We start from the raw sequence: 18,106 nt of genomic DNA on the forward strand, positions 1-18,106 counted from the left end.
TGGGTGCAGGTTAATAGTAAAAGCAATGAAGAAAGTAGCAACAGAGCTGTAGACTGCTGTCACTTTATTGGATTGCATGTACTTGGTGGAATCCAGTGATGGCCCTAAACCCTATGACCCTCTCAGATCAACTTTCTGGATTGGTCTGAAAGGGCACATAATGGCCCGCCCTCTTGAAGATGGCATTGGTGATCACGTTGATACAGCGATGAGCTGCAGACTGGGAGATCCCACTCATAGCTCTAGTGGATCCCTGGAATGATCCTGAGGCATAGAAATTCAACACCACGGTGACCTTCAGTTCCACTGGCATTGGGTGGCCACCACTTCCCATGCGGCTCAGCTCGTCTTCCATCATGGTGCACATCTCTGTGACAGCCTCCCTGGAGAGATGCAGTCATTGATGACACTGCTGCTCCCACATTTGAGGGTCGCTGAGCCTCAGATGGTATACCCTTTCTGGAGGGTAGCACCTTCTGCGCACAAGAGGCTGGTTGCATGCCCCTCTCTGCCCTTTTCCTGCGTCCCTCGCCATCCCTAACTGAGGCTGAAGCTCCTGGTGGCCCTCAGGTTGCTGCTATCATCCTGTCTGTGGCTGCAACCTCTATCCTCCTCACTGGAGGTCTCGAAGCCTGAGTGAATGAGGCCCATGGCATGTAGCTCCGCTCAGTTTCCTTGGCCTCTCTCATCGCCCGCCAAACCCCCCTGCTTCATTCATGTAAGTGCCACTTCCGAGATGGCACATTAGTGGTATTCCCCCCCCGATGTGCTGGAAGTTTGTCCCTTCTCCCAACTGCCATTGCCAATGCCCGCATTGCTCCACCCTCCCTGCCAAGTCATGCTTGCATTCCGATAGGTACTGTCTGCAGCTAGCACTGACTTTCCTGTTTGAGCACGAGGTCCTCCAGCCGTGCTGGCCGCCCTTCGGAATATCCGGTTGCGACGTAAACACTTCAGACTTCTGGCAGGACACCTTTCATTGCGATATTCCAAGTCCTCCTGCCTCCTAGCCCATCACCATAGGGCAGAGAAAATTCAGCTCAGAGGCAAAATAAGGTTAATAATGTCCTACCAATAAATTCAGCAGGACCTGAGAGAAATCCATATTTCCCAAGCACAAAACTGCAATCCCTCTCCCGGAAATATCCGGGCCAACATTTCATTCGATGACCTTTCAATAGATTGGTCACTGGCCTGAAACGTTGGGCTGGATTTTACCACCGCCTTGACAGGCTGGGAGGCGGGAGGCCTTGTAAAATTGCGACGGAAGGTGTCAAGAAGGGAGCCCGACTTCTTCCCACCACGATGGGATATTCTCAGTGGCAGGAATATCATTGGCGCAGCTGCCTGACAAGTGGAGGTAGGCGGCCAATTAAACGAATTCATTGACCAATTAACAGCCAAATCCTCCACTCCGCGGCCCCCCTCCGTGGTTAGCATTTTCCCAGTGTCAGGATGGGCCCCCATAACATGGGGAGACCACCAGTTATACTGTGATGGCCCCCCCAGTGGATTCCTGGTGAAGGGCCTTCCTTAATGGCTGATCTATGGCCCACAGAGGGGCCCCTGCATGGGGCAGCCCTGTGGCTCCATCGTCATCGCTGGAAGGCATCACTTCTCGGATCACAAGGGCCTGCTTGCCAGGCCAGTACCTGATCTTCGAGGGTGCCTCTACATGGAAGCACCCTCTTCCTCTCCCTGTAGCCTCAGCAGTGGTCACCTCTATCGGTGGCTGTGCCGAGGCAGCCGGCCCTCTGACTGGGCCAGCAGCTCTGAGAAGTGGGCTACCATTCTTAATTGGACAAAGGTCCTGGTGGCAGCTTGTGGATTGGCCGCTGCTGATAAAATCCTGCCCGGGGTCCCGCCGTCCACCTGCGCATTTTCGGGACCCGCTTTCAGTCCTGGTGGCGAGACCTTCTGACAAAATTCTGGCAGTTAACTCTATTTCTCTCTCCACAGGTATTGCCTGATCGGCTGCATGTATTCCACTATTTTCTGTTTCTGTCAGATGACATGTGGAGACAATCCTGAACCATTTTCTGCAGGTGGACAATTCATAAAACCATATGCGACTGAAGGAGGCCATTCAACCTGTCGTGCCTATGCCAGCTTGTTGAGAAAGCTATCCAATCAGTTCCACTCCACTGCTCTTTCCTCATAGCCCTGCATATTTATCTCACTTTCATGTACTTATCCAATTCTCTTTTGAAAGTTACGATGGAATCTGCTACCATCACCCTTTCAGACAGTGCATTCTATAACAATTGAACCCGTTCACATGTTTAACTTAAAAATCATTTCTGATTGTGAGGTAAGGTCCAGTGGGAGTAAACTTTGCCAAAAATACCTTGTAATGAGATACAGACCTAATGAAGCTAATGTACACTAAACACCAAATCAGCAGGCTAGAGACAGAGCTAAGTGGTGCTACAATCAATGGAACAGAGCAAAGTTTTGCAGCCCGATTACATCAAGTCGAAAATGGTGCTGTGACATCATAAGGTGGAATCTCTATGAACAACATTGTCAACGATGGATGACCTTATCCCAAGTCTTCACCATCATAGATAACAATTTCATTTGCTCCACATGACCCCATGAAACAATGAGGGTACTAGAGACAACCAAGGCTACAGACCCTGACATCAAACCAGCAGTGTCAGCAGAGCTAGAAGCTTCCCTGCCAAGGTGTTCCAATATCGTTATGGCACTGGAATCTATTCAGCAATGTGGAAAGATTTCCCAGGAATATCCTATCCACATAAAAGCAGTACAAATCTGGGATTGTTGCCCTTAGAGCAGAGAAGGCTAAGAGGAGATTTGATAGTAGTGTTTTAATTTAGTTTAGTTTAGACATACAGCACTGAAACAGGCCCTTCGGCCCACCGAGTCTGTGCCGACCATCAACCACCCCATTTATACTAATCCTACACTAATTCCACATTCCTACCACATCCCCACCTGTCCCCATATTTCCCTACCACCTACCTATACTAGGGGCAATTGCTGATGGCCAATTTACCTATCAACCTGCAAGTCTTTTATATCATGAAGTATTTAGATAGAGTAAATAACGAGAAGCTGTTTCCAATGGCTGAAGGGTCGATAACCAGAGGGCACAGATTTCAGGTGATTGGCAAAAGAACCAGAAGTGGCATGAGGAAAAACTATGTTACGCAATGTGTAGTTAGGATTTGGAATGCACCTCCTGATAGGATGGCGGATACACATTCAACAGTAGCTTTCCAAAGGAATTGGATAAACGCTTGAAGGAGAAAAAACTCACAGAGATGTGGGGAAACAGTGGGTGAGTGGGATAAACTAGATTGCCATTCAAAAGAGTCAACACAGACTCAGTGGGCCGAGTGACGTCATTCTGTGCTGTACTATTCTGATTCTATAATCTAACCTGGCCAATTACCATCCGAGCAGTCTCTTTCCAAACTGAAACTGGGGGACTGAAGGGTGTGGGGGGAGGTTCAAAGGGGTAACCCTGTTATGGGTGGAGTATTACCCAATGCAAAGGAAAGCAAATATGTTCCTCAGAAAGAAAAAGATGATGACAAAAGCTGCTAGATTGTTGCTAAAATGCACTTGGTTCACGAACATCCTTCAGAGAAGCGTTAGAGATTGTCACTGAAACAACTGCAGAATGAAACCTAGCAGCCCATGAAATCTGGAGCTAAGCTTAGAGAGGTTAAGAGTTCTTTAAGGAAGTTACAATTCACTGCTTTCACTTATCCTTTCCTGTTGGTTCGGCTTCCATGAACCGATTGGTCATCAAATAAATTCGATTCAGGTGAGAATTCTATGCATTGGGATTCTGGTGGATAAATCTTGGTTTATTGCTGCGATAGTATGGGTTAGTGGACGATGAGAACGATGTATATTGTGAGCAAAATTGTGGCAGGCTGTTCTCTCTGGTCTGCTGGAGGAATGGTTACAAAGAGTGGTCATAAATGTCGTTTTTTTTATTCATTCATGGGCTGTGAGTGTCACCAGCAAGCCAGCATTTATTGCCCCTCTCCAATTTCCCTTGCTTGTGCTGGTGATCCACCTTCTTAAATCAAAGAACAAGGAACAGTACAGCACAGGAACAGGCCATTCAGCCCTCCGAGCCTGTGCCGATCATGATGCCTGTCTAAACTAAAACCTTCTGCACTTCCGCAGACGGTACCCTCTATTCCCATCCTATTCATGTATTTGTCAAGATGCCTCTTAAACGTTGCTATCGTACCTGCTTCCACCACCTCCGCTGGCAGCAAATTACAGGCACTCACCACCCTCTGTGTAAAAAACTTGCCTCGCACATCCCCTCTAAACTTTGCCCCTCTCACCTTAAACCTATGTTCCCGAGTAACTGACTCTTCCACCCTGGGAAAAAGCTTCTGACTATCCACTCTGTCCATGCCACTCATAACTTTGTAAACCTCTATCAGGTCGCCCCTCCACCTCCGTCGTTCCAGTGAAAACAATCCGGGTTTATAAAACCTCTCCTCATAGCTAATACCCAACAGTCCAGGCAACATCCTGATAAACCTCTTCTGTACCCTCTCCAAAGCCTCCACATCCTTCTGGTAGTGTGGCGACAAGAATTCTATGCAATATTCCAAGTGTGGCCTAACTAAGGTTCTGTACAGCTGCAGCATGACTTGCCAATTTTTATACTCAATGCCCCGAACGATGAAGGCAAGCATGCCGTATGCCTTCTTGACTACCTTATCCACCTGCATTGCCACTTTCAGTGACCTGTCGGCCTGTATGCCCAGATCTCTCTGCCTGTCAATACTCCTAAGGGTTCTGCCATTTACTGTATACTTCCCACCTGTATTAGACCTTCCAAAATGCATTACCTCACATTTGTCCAGATTAAACTCCATCTGCCATTTCTCTGCCCAAGTCTCCAACCGATCTATATCCTGCTGTATCCTCTGACAATCCTCATCACTATCCACAACTCATACAACCTTTGTGTCGTCTGCAAACTTACTAATCGGACCAGCTACATTTTCTTCCAAATCATTTATATATACTACAAACAGCAAAGGTCCCAGCACTGATCCCTGCAGAACATCACTAATCACAACCCTCCATTCAGAAAAGCACCCTTCCACTGCTAGCCTCTGTCTTCTATGACCGAGTCAGTTCTGTATCCATCTTGCCAGCTCACCTCTGATCCTGTGTGACTTCACCTTTTGTACCAGTCTGCCATGAGGGACCTTGTCAAAGGCTTTACTGAAGTCCATGTAGACAACATCCACTGCCCTTCCTTCATCAATCATCTTTGTCACTTCCTCAAAAAACTTGATCAAGTTAGTGAGACACGACCTCACCTTCACAAAACCATGCTGTCTCTTGCTAATAAGTCCATTTGTTTCCAAATGGGAGTAAATCCTGTCCCAAAGAACCCTCTCTAATAATTTCCCTACCACTGACGTAAAGCTCATTGGCCTGTAATTTCCTGGATTATCCTTGCGACCCTTCTTAAACAAAGGAACAACATTGGCTATTCTCCAGTCCTCTGGAACCTCACCTGTAGCCAATGAGGATACAAAGATTTCTGTCAAGGCTCCAGCAATTTCTTCCTTTGCCTCCCTCAGTATTCTGGGGTCGATCCCATCAGGCACTGGGGACTTATCTACCTTAATGTTTTTCAAGACGCCCAACACCTCCTCCTTTTTGATATCGATATGACCCAGACTATCTACACACCCTTCCCTAGACTCATCATCCACCAAGTCCTTCTCTTTGGTGAATACTAATGGAAAGTTCTCATTTTGTACCACGTCCATTTCCTCTGGCTCCACGCATAGATTCCCTCCCCTGTCCTTGAGTGGGCCAACCCTTTCCTTGGCTGCCCTCTTGCTCTTTATATAAAAAGCCTTGGGATTCTCCTTAATCCTGTTTGCCAATGACTTTTCATGACCCCTTTTAGCCCTCCTGACTCCTTGCTTAAGTTCCTTCCTACTTCCTTTATATTCCACAAGGGCTTCGCCTGTTCCCAGCCTTCTAGCCCTTATGAATGATGCCTTTTTCTTTTTGACTAGGCTCACAATATCCCACGTTATCTAAGGTTCCCGAAACTTGCCAAACTTATCCTTCTTCCTCACAGGAACATGCCGGTTCTGGATTCTAATCAACTAACATTTGAAAGACTCTCACATGTCAGATGCTGATTTACCCTCAAACAGCCGCCCCCAATCTAAATTCTTCAGTTCCTGCCTAATATTGTTATAATTAGCCTTCCCCCAATTTAGCACCTTCACCCGAGGACTACTCTTATCCTTATCCACAAGTCCCTTAAAACTTGCGGAATTATGGTCACAGTTCCCAAAATGCTCCCCTACTGAAACTTCGACCACCTGGCCGGGCTCATTCCCCAATACCAGGTCCAGTATGGCCCCTTCCCGAGTTGGACTATCTACATATTGTTTCAAGAAGCCCTCCTAGATGCTCCTTACAAATTCTGCCCCACCCAAGCCCCTAGCACTGAGTCCCAGTCAATATAGGGGGTTAAAATCACCCACCAGCACAACCCTGTTGCTTTTACATTTTTCCAAAATCTGTTTACATATCTGCTCCTCTATCTCCTGCTGGCTGGTGGGAGGCCTGTCGTAAACCCCCAACATTGTTTCTGCACCCTTCCTATTCCTGAGCTCTACCCATATTGCCTCGCTGTATGACCCCTCCGAGGTGTCCTCCCGCAGTACAGCTGTGATATTCTCCTTAACCAGTAATGCAACTCCCCCACCCCTTTTACATCCCTCTCTATCCTGCCTGAAGCATCTAAATCCTGGAACATTTAGCTGCCAATCCTGTCCTTCCCTCAACCAAGTCTCTGTAATAGCAACAACATCATAGTTCCAAGTACTAATCCAAGCTCTAAGTTTATCTGCCTTATCTGTTATACTTCTCGCATTGAAACAAATGCACTTCAGACCACCAGTCCCGCTGTGCTCAGCAACAACTCCCTGCCTGCTCTTCCTCTTAGTCTTACTGGCCTTATTTACTAGTTCCCCATCAGTCATTTCACCTGCTGACCTACTATTCTGGTTCCCACCCCCCTGCCACACTAGTTTAAACACTCCCGAGTGATGCCAGCAAACCTCGCAGCCAGGATATTTGTGCCCCTCCAGTTTAGATGCAACCCGTCCTTCTTGTACAGGTCCCACCTGTCCCGGAAGAGATCCCAATGATCCAGATATCTGAAACCCTCCCTCCTACACCAACTGTTTAGTCACATGTTTAGCTGCGCTATCTTCCTATTTCTAGCCTCACTGGCATGTGGCACAGGGAGTAATCCCGAGATTACAACCCCAGAGGACCTGTCTTTTAACTTTCTACCTAACTCCCTGAACTCCCCCTGCAGGACCTCGTCACTCTTCCTGCCTATGTTGTTCGTACCAATGTGTACCACAACCTCTGGCTGTTCACCCTCCCCCTTCAGAATGCCCCCTGCCCATTCAGAGACATCCTTGCCCCTGGCACCAGGGAGGCAACATACCTTCCTGGAGTCTCTTTCATGTCCATAGAAGCGCCTATCTGTGCCCCTGACTATAGAGTCCCCTATAACTATTGCTCTTCTGCGCTTTGTCCCTCCCTGCTGAACAGCAGTGCCAGCCATGCTGCCATTGCTTTGGCTGCTGCTGTTGTTTTGCCCTGATAGGCCATCCCCCCCAACAGTATCCAAAACGGTATACTTGTTAGAGAGGGGGACAGCCACAGGGGATTCCTGCACTGACTGCCTGCCCCTTCTAGCGGTCACCCATCTATCTGCCTGCACCTTGGGTGCAACGACGTTTCTAAAACTCCTGTTTATGATGCTTTCTGCCACCTGCATGCTCCTAAGTGTATCCAATTGCTGCTCCAACCGATCCATGCAGTCTGTGAGGAGCTGCAACTGGGTACACTACCTGCAGATGTAGTCGTCCGGAATGCTGGAAGCCTCACGGTCCTCCCACATCTCACAGGTGAAGCACTTTACCCCTCTAGCTGACATTTCTAGCACTAATTAGTTAATTAATTTAAAATAAATACTTATTAAATCCTTACTAAATTAAGTTACAATTAACTATCTGGTCCCTAGTGCTAGATTTCAACTATAAATATTAAATGCTGAATACAGTAATCTCCTCCCTCCGGTTTACTTACTCCTCTACTTATTAATTTATTGGTCAATTAGGGTTAATTAGTTTATCAATGTTTTATTTTCAAATTCAGTGCAGATTCTCTACCAGCCAATCAGATCACAGCTTTCCTGTGACATCACTTTTTCAGGTTTTTTTCCACCTGAGGTAAGTTCCTCTATATACTCACCGCTCCGGTACTCCGCCCTCCAAGGGCAAAGTCAGGTAGGTTTTTCGCTTTTGTTGGTTCCCTCACCACATGTCACAGGCCCAGTTTGGCCAGCTCAGTCCAAAGAGAGCACATTCTGTGCCCTTGCTACCCTCAGTGCCTCCTCCAATTGGTATTATGAAGGTATACTGATTCATCAGCTGAGGTGGGCTAGGGAGTGGTGGTAGGCGGTAATCAGCACGAGCTTTCATTGCTCAGATTTGACGTAATGCCATGAGACTTCATGGGGGCCGGAGTCAATGCTAAGGACTCCCAGGACCACTCCCTCCTAACTCTATACCATTGTGTCGTCACGTCTGCTGGTGGGACAGGACATACCCAAGGATGGTGAGGGACGAGTCTGGGACATTGGCTGTAAGGCTGTGCATCATAAACAGAGTGCAAAAGTTGGGAATTTGGTGGTGTTGAGAATTCAGTGCAGAGGGGGAAGAGAGCACTGCTTTCTGGCTGTGAAATTTGTAGTGGTTTATGTTACAGTAAATAATTACTTTAATCTACCTATGCCTTAAGCTTTTTTAAAAATTCATTCATGGGATGTGGGCATCGCTGGCCAGGCCAGCATTTATTGCCCATCCCTAATTGCCCTTGAGAAGGTGGTGGTGAGCTGCCTTCTTGAACCGCTGTAGTCCATGTGGGGTAAGTACACCTACAGTGCTGTTAGGAAGCGAGCTCCAGGATTTTGACCCAGCGACAGTGAAGGAACGGCGATATAGTTCCAAGTCAGGATGGTGTGTGACTTGGAGGGGAACTTGCAGGTGGTGGTGTTCCCATGAATTTGCTGCCCTTGTCCTTCTAGTTGGTAGATGTCGCGGGTTTGGAAGGTGCTGTCTAAGGAGCCTTGGTGCATTGCTACAGTGCATCTTGCAGATGGTACTGCTACTGTGCGTCGGTGGTGGAGGGAGTGAATGTTTGTAGATGGGGTGCCAATCAAGCGGGCTGCTTTGTCTTGGGTGGTGTCGAGCTTCTTGATTGTCTCGCTGCATTTCTACACGGACTGCATCAGTATCTGAGGAGTCACGAATGGTGCTGAACATTGTGCAATCATCAGCGAACATCCTCACTTCTGACCTTATGATTGAAGGAAGGTCATTGATGAAGCAGCTGAAGATGGTTGAGCCTAGAACATTGCCCTGAGAAACTCCTGCCGTGATGTCCTTGAGCTCACATGATTGACCTTTAATTGCAGCAGCTTTTTCGGGAGCAGAGTGTGAGCGAGTGAGCAGCTGGGAAGCAGCTTTTTCGGGAGCAGAGTGTGAGCGAGTGAGCAGCTGGGAAGGTCAGTTTGAAAGTAAATTTAATTTCCTTTTGTTTTTCGGCGGAGGCCAGGGGGCTGCTGGGTAAGTAAAACACTATATATTTGGGCGGTTTCTGAACCCGAGACACCACACTTGTCGTGTCTCCCACCCGCCCTCCTCCTCTAACCAAAAAAAAAGGACTCGGTGGGGTGTTTATAAGGTAAGGCTTTTTCTATTTCTCTGGTTTTATCGTGATTGGTAAAAACTTTTCGTTCCTTTTTCATTTAACTAAGTTAAGCTTAAGATTAAAAATGGCAGGAGATCTCAGACCCGTGTCATGCTCCTCTTGCTCAATGTGGGAGCTCAGGGACATGGCTGATGTCCCTGACTCCTTCACGTGCAGGAAGTGTGTCCAACTGCAGCTCTTGTTAGACCGCATGACGGCTCTCGAGCTGCGGATGGACTCACTTTGGAGCATGCGCGATGCTGAGGAGGTCGTGGATAGCACGTTTAGTGAATTGGTCACACCGCAGATTAGGATTGCTGAGGGAGAAAGGGAATGGGTGACCAAAAGGCAGAGAAAGAGCAGGAAGGCAGTGCAGGAGTCCCCTGCGGTCATCTCCCTCCAAAACAAATATACCGTTTTGGATACTGTTGAGGGAGATGGCTCACCAGGGGAAGGCAGCAGTAGCCAGGTCCATGGCACCGTGGCTGGCTCTGCTGTTCAGAAGGGCGGGAAAAAGAGTGGAAGGGCTATAGTCGTAGGGGATTCGATTGTAAGGGGAGTCGATAGGCGGTTCTGTGGTCGAAAACGAGGCTCCCGAATGGTATGTTGCCTCCCAGGTGCACGGGTCAGGGATGTCTCAGATCGGCTGCAGAACATTCTAAAGGGGGAGGGTGAACAGCCAGTTGTCATTGTGCACATAGGCACCAATGATATAGGTAAAAAACGGGATGAGGTCCGACAAGCAGAGTTTAGGGAGTTAGGAGCCAAGTTAAAAAGCAGGACCTCAGAGGTAGTAATCTCAGGATTGCTACCAGTGCCACGTGATAGTCAGAGTAAAAATGAAAGAATAGTCAGGATGAATGCGTGGCTTGAGAGATGGTGCAGGAAGGAGGGGTTCAGATTTTTGGGACATTGGGACCGGTTCTGGGGGAGGTGGGACTATTACAAATTGGACGGTCTACACCTGGGCCGGACTGGAACCAATGTCCTTGGAGGTGCTTTTGCTAACGCTGTTGGGGAGGGTTTAAACTAATGTGGCAGGGGGATGGGAACCAATTGAGGTCAGTTGACAGTAAGGAGGTAGTAACAAAAGCCTGTAAGGAACTAGATAATGAAGTCAGTGTGACTAAGGGGAAGAGCAGGCAGGGAGCAGATGATGAATATAAAGGGACTGGTGGTCTGAGGTGCATTTGTTTTAATGCAAGGAGTGTAGTAGGTAAGGCAGATGAACTTAGGGCTTGGATTAGTACCTGGGAGTATGATGTTATTGCTATTACTGAGACTTGGTTGAGGGAAGGGCATGATTGGCAACTAAATATCCCAGGATATCGATGCTTCAGGCGGGATAGAGAGGGAGGTAAAAGGGGTGGAGGAGTTGCATTACTGGTCAAAGAGGATATCACAGCTGTGCTGAAGGAGGGCACTAAGGAGGACTCGAGCAGTGAGGCAATATGGACAGAACTCAGAAATAGGAAGGGTGCGGTAACAATGTTGGGGCTGTACTACAGGCCTCCCAACAGCGAGCGTGAGATAGAGGTACAAATATGTAAACAGATTATGGAAAGATGTAGGAGCAACAGGGTGGTGGTGATAGGAGATTTTAATTTTCCCAACATTGACTGGGATTCGCTTAGTGTTAGAGGTCCAGATGGAGCAGAATTTGTAAGGAGCATCCAGGAGGGTTTTCTAGAGCAGTATGTAAATAGTCCAACTCGGGAAGGGGCCATACTGGACCTGGTGTTGGGGAATGAGCCCGGCCATGTGGTTGAAGTTTCGGTAGGGGACTACTTTGGGAATAGTGATCACAATTCCGTAAGCTTTAAAATACTCATGGACAAAGACGAGAGTGGTCCTAAAGGAAGAGTGCTAAATTGGGGGAAGGCCAACTATACCAAAATTCGGCAGGAGCTGGGGAATGTAGATTGGGAGCAGCTGTTTGAAGGTAAATCCACATGTGATATGTGGGAGGCTTTTAAAGAGAGGTTGATTAGCGTGCAGGAGAGACATGTTCCTGTGAAAATGAGGGATAGAAATGGCAAGATTAGGGAACCATGGATGACAGGTGAAATTGTGAGACTAGCTAAGAGGAAAAAGGAAGCATACATAAGGTCTAGGCGGCTGATGAAAGACGAAGCTTTGAAAGAATATCGGGAATGTAGGACCAATCTGAAACGAGGAATTAAGAGGGCTAAAAGGGGTCATGAAATATCTTTAGCAAACAGGGTTAAAGAAAATCCCAAAGCCTTTTATTCATATATAAGGAGAAAGAGGGTAACTAGAGAAAGGATTGGCCCACTAAAGGACAAAGGAGGAATGTTATGCTTGGACTCAGAGAAAATGGGTGAGATTCTAAACGAGTACTTTGCATCGGTATTCACCGAGGAGAGGGACATGACGGATGTTGAGGTTAGGAACAGATGTTTGATTACTCTAGGTCAAGACGGCATAAGGAGGGAGGAAGTGTTGGGTATTCTAAAGGGCATTAAGGTGGACAAGTCCCCAGGTCCGGATGGGATCTATCCCAGGTTACTGTGGGAAGCGAGAGAGGAAATAGCTGGGGCCTTAACAGATATCTTTGCAGCATCCTTAAACACGGGTGAGGTCCCGGAGGACTGGAGAATTGCTAATGTTGTCCCCTTGTTTAAGAAGGGTAGCAGGGATAATCCAGGTAATTATAGACCGGTGAGCCTGACGTCAGTGGTAGGGAAGCTGCTGGAGAAGATACTGAGGGATAGGATCTATTCCCATTTGGAAGAAAATGGGCTCATCAGTGATAGGCAACATGGTTTTGTGCAGGGAAGGTCATGTCTTACCAACTTAATAGAATTCTTTGAGGAAGTGACAAAGTTGATTGATGAGGGAAGGGCTGTCGATGTCATACACATGGACTTCAGTAAGGCGTTTGATAAGGTTCCCCATGGCAGGCTGATGGAGAAAGTGAAGGCGCTTGGGGTCCAAGGTGTACTAGCTAGATGGATAAAGAACTGGCTGGGCAACAGGAGACAGAGAGTAGCAGTAGAAGGGAGTTTCTCAAAATGGAGACGTGTGACCAGTGGTGTTCCACAGGGATCCGTGCTGGGACCACTGTTGTTTGTGATATACATTAATGATTTGGAGGAAAGTATAGGTGGACTGATTAGCAAGTTTGCAGACGACACTAAGATTGGTGGAGTAGCAGATAGTGAAGGGGACTGTCAGAGAATACAGCAGAATATAGATAGATTGGAGAGTTGGGCAGAGAAATGGCAGATGGAGTTCAATCAGGGCAAATGCGAGGTGATGTATTTTGGAAGATCCAATTCAAGAGTGAACTATACAGTAAATGGAAAAGTCCTGGGGAAAATTGATGTCCAGAGAGATTTGGGTGTTCAGGTCCACTGTTCCCTGAAGGTGGCAACGCAGGTAAATAGAGTGGTCAAGAAGGCATACGGCATGCTTTCCTTCATCGGACGGGGCATTGAGTACAAGAGTTGGCAGGTCATGTTACAGTTGTATAGGATTTTGGTTCGGCCACATTTGGAATACTGCGTACAGTTCTGGTCGCCACATTATCAAAAGGATGTGGATGCTTTGGAGAGGGTGCAGAGGAGGTTCACCAGGATGTTGCCTGGTATGGAGGGCGCTAGCTATGAAGAGAGGTTGAGTAGATTAGGATTATTTTCATTAGAAAGACGGAGGTTGAGAGGGGACCTGATTGAGGTGTACAAAATCATGAGAGGTATAGACAGGGTGGATAGCAAGAGGCTTTTTCCCAGAGTGGGGGATTCAATTACTAGAGGACACGAGTTCAAAGTGAAAGGGGAAAAGTTTAGGGGGGATATGCGTGGAAAGTTCTTTACGCAGAGGGTGGTGGGCGCCTGGAACGCGTTGCCAGCGGAGGTGGTAGATGCGGGCACGATGGAGTCTTTTAAGATGTATCTAGACAGATACATGAATGGGCAGGAAAAAAAGAGATACAGAACCTTAGAAAATAGGCGACATGTTTAGAGAGAGGATCTGGATCGGCGCAGGCTTGGAGGGCCGAAGGGCCTGTTCCTGTGCTGTAATTATCTTTGTTCTTTGTTCTTTGACCTCCAACAACCACAAACATCTTCCTTGCGCTAGGTATGACTCCAGCCAGCGGAGGGTTTTCCCCCTGATTCCCATTGACCTTAGTTTTGCTAGGGCTCCTTGATGCCATACTCGGTCAAATGCTGCCTTGATGTCAAGGGCAGTAACTCTCACCTCACATCTTGAGTTCACAGAATCACAGAATAATGCAGTGTAGAAGAAGCCCTTTGGCCCATCGAGTCTGCACCAATGCATTAAAGACACCTGACCTGTCTACCTAATCCCATTTGCCAGCACTTGGCCCATAGCCTTGAACGTTATGACGTGCCAAGTGCTCATCCAGGTACTTTTTAAAGGATGTGAAGCAACCTGCCTCTGCCACCCTCCCAGGCAGTGCATTCCAGACCGTCACCACCCTCTGGGTAAAAAAGTTCTTCCTCAAATCCCCCTTAAACCTCCTGCCCCTCACTTTAAACTTGTGTCCCCTCGTAACTGACTCTTCTACTAAGGGGAACAACTGCTCCCTATCCACCCTGTCCATGCCCCTCATAACCTTGTACACCTTGATCAGGTCACCCCTCAGTCTTCTCTGCTCCAGCGAAAACAACCCAAGCCTATCCAACCTCTCTTCATAGCTTAAATGTTCCGTCCCAGGCAACTTTCTGGTGAATCGTCTCTGCACCCCCTCCAATGCAATCACATCCTTCCAATAATGTGGTGACCAGAATTTCACACAGTACTCCAGCTGTGGCCTTACCAAAGTTCTGTACAACTCCAACATGACCTCCCTGCTTTTGTAATCTATGCCTCTATTGATAAAGGCAAGTGTCCCATATGCCTTTTTCACCACCCTATCAACCTGCCCTTCTGCCTTCAGAGATCTATGGACAAACACGCCAAGGTCCCTTTGTTCCTCGGAACTTCCCAGTATCAGGCCATTCATCGAATACTTCCGTGTCACATTACTCCTTCCAAAGTGTATCACCTCACACTTTTCAGCGTTAAATTCCATCTGCCACTTTTCTGCCCATTTGACCATCCCAACTATATCTTCCTGTAACCCAATACACTCAACCTCACTGTTAGCCATTCGGCCAATCTTTGTGTCATCCGCGAACTTACTGATCCTACCCCCCACATAGTCATCTGTGTCATTTATATAGATGACAAACAATAGGGGACCCAGCACAGATCCCTGTGGTACGCCACTGGACACTGGCTTCCAGTCACTAAAACAGCCGTCTGTCATCACTCTCTGTCTCCTGCAGCTAAACCAATTTTGAATCCACCTTATCAAGTTACCTTGTATCCCATGTGCATTTGCTTTCTTGATAAGTCTCCAATGCGGGACCCCGTCAAAGGCTTTGCTGAAATCTATGTAAACTACATCAACCGCACTACCCTCATCTGCACACCTGGTCACATGCTCAAAAAATTCAGTCAAATTTGTGAGGCATGACCTCCCTCTGACAAAGCCATGCTGACTATTCCTGATCAAATTTTGCCTCTCCAAGTGGAGATAGATTCTCTCCTTCAGAATTTTCTCCAATAGTTTCCCTACCACTGACGCGAGACTCACTGGTCTGTAGTTCCCTGGCTTATCTCTACAACCTTTCTTAAATAGTGGGACCACATTAGCTGTTCTCCAGTCCTCTGGCCCCTCCCCTGTGGCCAGAGAGGAATTAAAAATTAGGGTCAGAGCTCCTGCAATCTCCACCCTCTTGAGTTCAGCTCTTTTGTTCATGTTTGAACCAAGCCTGTAATGAGATCAGGAGCTGAGTGCCCCTGGCAGAACCCAACCTAAGCGTCACTGAGCAGGTTATTGCGAAGCAAGTGCCGCTTGATGGCTAGGGGCATGGCAAGTTCTGGAGCACAGGTCTTCAGTACTATTGCCGGAATATTGCAGAATATTGCAACCTTTGCAAATGGCCTTCAGCCATTTCCTGATATCACGCAGAGTGAAATGAATTGGCTGAAGTCTGGCATCTGTGATGCTGGGGATTTCAGGAGGAGGCCGAGATGGATCATCAACTTGGCACTTCTGGCTGAAGATTGTTGCAAATGCTTCAGCCTTATCTTTCGCACTGATGTGCTGGGCTCCCCCATCATTGAGGATGGGGATATCTGTGAAGCCGCCTCCTCCAGTTAGTTGTTTAATTGTCCATCACCATTCACAGCTGGATGTGGCAAGACTGCAGAGCTTAGATATGATCCGCTGGTTATGGGATCACTTAGCTCTGTCTATCGCATGCTGCTTACACAGTTTGGCACGCAGATAGTCCTGGGTACTGGCTTCACCAGGTTGACACCTCATTTTCAGGTATGCCTGGTGCTGCTCCTGGCATGCCCTCCTGCACTCTTCATTAAACCAGGGTTTGTCTCCTGGCTTGATGGTAATGATAGAGTGGGGGATATGCCGGGCCATGAGGTTATAGATTGTGGTTGAGTACAATTCTGCTGCTGCTGATGGCCCACAGCGCCTCATGGATGCACAGTTTGGCATTGCTAGATCTGTTCGAACTCTATCCTATTTAGCACGGTGATAGTGCCACACAACACAAAGGAGGGTATCCTCAATGTGAAGCTGGGATTTCGTCTCCCCAGGGACTGTGCGGTGATCACTCCTACCAATATTGTCATGGACAGATGCACCTGCAGCAGGCAGATTGGTGAGGATAAGTTCAAGTATGTTTTTCCCTTTTGTTGGTTCCTTCACCACCTGCCACATACCCAGTCTAGCAGATATGTCCTTTAGGACTCGGCCCCCTTGGTCAGTAGTGGTGTTACCGAGCCACTCTTGGTGATGGACATTGAAGTCCCCCAACCAGAGTACATTCTGTGCCCTTGCCATCCTCAGTATTTCCTCCAAGTGCTGTTCAACATGGAAGAGTACTGACTCATCAGCTGAGGGAGGGTGGTAATAAGCAGGAGGTTTCCTTGTCCTTATTTGCCCAAATAAGTGGTTAAAAGACTATAAGCTAAGTTGATTACTTACATAAATTTTAATTAATTAAGTATTGCTAAAAAAGAGACATGCTGTTGAATCTTTTCATCTGGCACACATCAGGACAGACGCAAGAATGCCAAATTTCAAAGGGAGCAACAATTTATACCACATGAGAAAAGGGGTGCTGATTGGTTAGCAAGCGGACTGTGATTGGGCGAGGCACTGCCATGGAGAATGCACCAGGGAACTATTGTCCCCACACTTTTGTTTAATTCAAAAAAGGCACGACACCTGGACATGTGCCTGCAGAGAACAGATCCCTGCGTATGAATATATGCAGCTTCTAGCAAGCGGATGTGAGCCACATTGCGAGCCCAACTGACAAATTGGTTGTTCGTGGAATTCTTAGCAAACTTGGGATTGTTCTGGTGGAACATATCAAACAACACGTCCTCAACTGTTCGCAATAGGCAGAGTACTGACCATACTCAACCAACCCGTACTTGCAAAATTCAGGCCACGATGTAAAACATTAGATGTGATTCTGCGATTGGACAGCACTTGCATCTGTCCTGAGTGCAAAACAGAAAGCTTTGGCAGCATGTCTCTTCTTTCAGTGATACTCAAGTTCTGTGCGACCAAGCAACCATTTAATCCATTAATTAAATAAATAAAGCGTGGCTACAGAGCTGGTGTAGGAGGGAGGGCTTCAGATATGTGGATCATTGGGATACCTTCTGGGGAAGGTGGGACCTGAACAAGAAGGACAGGTTGCATCTGAACTGGAGGGGCACCAATATCCTGGGCGGGAGGTTTGTGGGCGCTCTTCGGGATGGTTTAAACTAGTTTGGCAGGGGGATGGGAACCGGAGCTACGGATCAGTGGATGGGGTAGCTGTTGAACAGGCAGATACAGAGTGCAGAGAGTCTGTGAGGAAGGTTAGACAGTTGACAGGGCAAAGTTGCAGCCAGTATGATGGGTTGAAGTGTGTCTATTTTAATGCAAGAAGTGTCAGACATAAGGGTGATGAACTTAGAGCATGGATCAGTACTTGGAGCTACGATGTTGTGGCCATTACGGAGACGTGGATATCACAGGGGCAGGAATGGATGTTGGATGTTCCGGGGTTTAGATGTTTCAAAAGGAATAGGGAGGGAGGTAAAAGAGGTGAGGGAGTGTCATTGCTAATCAGGGATAGTATCACAGCTGCAGAAAGGGAGGTCGTCGAGGAGGGTTTGTCGACTGAGTCAGTATGGGTGGAAGTCAGAAACAGGAAAGGAGCAGTCACTTTAT

The sequence above is a fragment of the Heterodontus francisci genome, chromosome 1 (genome assembly GCF_036365525.1).
Source record: "Heterodontus francisci isolate sHetFra1 chromosome 1, sHetFra1.hap1, whole genome shotgun sequence".
NCBI classification, from domain to species: Eukaryota; Metazoa; Chordata; class Chondrichthyes; order Heterodontiformes; family Heterodontidae; genus Heterodontus; species Heterodontus francisci.